Below are 3290 nucleotides of genomic sequence, written 5' to 3'. Positions count from 1 at the left end.
TATATATATATATATATATATATATATATATATATATATATGAAGTAGCAAACAAACAGTCTCCCCGTTTTCTGTTAAAACATATAACTAATACTGAAGTTGTCAAAATAATCTAAATCTAAAATGATTCAGCAAACCCTCATCTTTGCATTAACGTGTTTGAAAATAAATCTAGCATTTATAGAGTTTTTTAAAATTATAAAAATAATAAAAAAATTAAATGAGAAAGAACCACTTTTATAAATTGTTCAATATTACAAAACAGATTGGTTAGATTTAGATTCACTTTTTTTTTAAGTCAACATTTAATTTGTAATAAAATAATAGTTTTTCTAACCATTTGAAAATCTTGCAGCAGCTCAGGTTCTTTTTGTTTTATTTACTCTTTGATGTGGCATAATTTACTTTTTCAAAACCATAAATTAATATCTGGGAAATTATTTACCCCAAGATGTTTATTATAAATTGAAAGTAAAAAAAAAAAAGGAAAGAAAAGAAAAAAGATTAAAAAATATTGTTATTAAAACAATTCCCTTAATATAATATATATATCTATATATATATATATATTTATATATATATAGATATAGATATATATATATACATACATTGTGCTCTCTTTTGAGGTTTTCTATTTTCCTATGAATCCAAGATTTTATTAAAATATATGTACTGGATATATTTAATGACGGATATACTTAACACTACTTGAATATAAGTCTTGTTTTATTAAGCTTTTATTCAAACTGCAGCCTGAACTAATGACTTGTCCATCGTTAGCTAAATCCTGTGAACATGAAAGCTGGTATAATGTTGATATTATAGCAAGCATCCTCACCTTTCATGCAAGTGAATCATTTGAAAATCAGATCAGATTCCAATTCTCTTAGGAAACACTAAGAATGGAATGTTAAGATTTGTTTAATCTCTTAATAAGTAACATTTTAATATTTTGTAAATTTCAAAATTATTTCCTGTAATAATTTATGGGAAAAATTGAATTGGCAGAATAACACAACAAAATTCTCACTGAGCTGATGATACGCTTCATACACATGGCAGTTTAATAATTTTAATGTTTGATACTAGATTATATCTTTTACATATTAATACCTTCTATATTTATTATAAATACTGACCAACTGGTGACAGAAGTTTTAGCTAACTCAAGCATTTGACATTGTTTTTAACTTGCTAAATTTAAATTCATCTCAACATAAAACATTGTAACGTATGTGTGCATTTTTTACTTCAATATATCGTATAATGATATAATTCTTCACATATACACCTTACATATAACTTTTCCTAAGTTCTAAGTATTTTATTCTAATTTTAAACCATTAAAAAATATACTGCATTGAAAGATGTTCCCCATGAGATCTGAGGTTGAAGATTTTACTGTGAAAGGAATTTATGAAACAAATGTTTCAAATTCCTGTATTCCCTATCCTTGACTTTGTAGATTTTTGTTAGGTGAACAAGAAGTTCAGATTTAGGCCTAAGGCATTTGAGGTTTTTTTGTTTTTTTTTTGAAGAAATCTTTATTTCTACATGAAATGAAGTTACAAACCAAAATAATTTGCAATGTGTATGTCCTTGTGTAACTACCTACTATTTTAAATCTGTCTACTTTGTTCTCTTCTAATATACTTGATGATTCAAATGTTTTGACCAGTTTAATTACTTGAACTGTCATTAATTACAGCTTTTCTAATTACACTGAATGTAATTTACTGAAACTTCAAGTTCTATTTTCTCTTTTTGATGATGCACTGATTAATAATTTTTTGAAACTAGTACATAAACTAGCATATCCAATTTAGTATAAATCTGGAATAGTAGAAATAACAACTAATTTGTTTCACAAAATCAAACTCTTGGATTTGGCCAGAAAATTGGTCAGAGGTGCCACACTTCTTTTTTCAAATTCTTCTGTGATTAGATCTTTAAAAATGATTTTTTTTTTCCCCCTATCCACCAGGTTTTCCTTTTCTCATATTCATTATTTCAAACTATTTAATCAGTATTATATTCATGTTCCAATCTGTATATTTGAATTGCTGAGAAAGAAAATATGAAAAATAGCGTAAAGCATTTCTTTCAATTTATATTTACATAATTTCTTATTTAATCAAAATTTCTACGTCAAAAAGATATAGCAGCAGTACAATTTACATATTTTATAGATGAATATTATTAAACCATTTGTCTGTGGGGTAATTTAACCATTTTTGTCACCATATTTCTGTTGAGATCATTGTCTTTGTTTCTGTTAATTCTGAAAAATAACTTTGTCTAAATTAAGCTGGATTCTGGAACATGAACTTTTGATGGAAGGTTTTAATTTAGATTACTTTAAAACAGGATGTTTGTATTCTAGAACCAGAGGTGGTCTAGATGAGTTGGTATCCAAAGGGTTAAAGTCACTGGTGAATCACAAGTTTCTAAAGCTTTATCTGCTGTTATCCTCAGTGGTTCTAAGTTTGCTGCTATAAGCTTCTTTGTCTAACTCTTTATAATTCTGAAATATCTCCATTTCTGGACATTGCCACTTCTCTATAATAATATACATAAAAAAAAAACTTGTTCACATTGATATCTAAAAAAAAAATATCCAGCTGTTCTTAAATTCAAAGATTTTTAGATAATTTATATTAGCAAAATACTTGTTTGTATTTACTCATTCCACTTCCCTTCATTTTTCTGTTGAATCTTGCAATTTAATGATTTTTTAAACAAGGTTTTATAGCCATCCTTTACACATAATGATGCCTTTTTACTTTCCATGGAGAATGTTTGAGAGTCATAAAGGTTATACTAAATTTCATCTATTACCTTTTGAACTGATCCATATTGCCTTCTCATTTCCATATAAATAATCAAGTTAGACTACATAAACACAGGCTGTGAGACTCTTAGTTTAGTTTTGGTACTTTTCTGGTGAATTTTCATTTAAAATATTCACTTCAGTGTTATAGGGGAGGAGGAATAAAAATTAACTGCTGAAATTTCCTAAGGTTCTATATCTGCTTGAGAAAAATTTTAATTTATTTTGGTAAATTATTTTAACATTTATTTGATACCCCACTCCTTTTTATTTTTCTTTCTGCTTTTAAAATAAACTACTTAAAGAAAATCCAAAGGTTTAATAAGCAGATATGTCGAAGAAATTTCTTAAAATCATATTAATATAGTTTATTATTTTTTTGTTTGTTTCCTGAAAGATTTCAGTTCTTTGTCTTAATTAAAAACTAAAAAAAAAAGACTATGTACAAAGGCCAGAGCTT

This window comes from Octopus bimaculoides, chromosome 16 (assembly GCF_001194135.2).
Source record: "Octopus bimaculoides isolate UCB-OBI-ISO-001 chromosome 16, ASM119413v2, whole genome shotgun sequence".
Classification (NCBI taxonomy): Eukaryota; Metazoa; Mollusca; class Cephalopoda; order Octopoda; family Octopodidae; genus Octopus; species Octopus bimaculoides.
The sequence above is the reverse complement of the archived record's forward strand: the minus strand, read 5'-3'. Positions refer to the sequence as shown.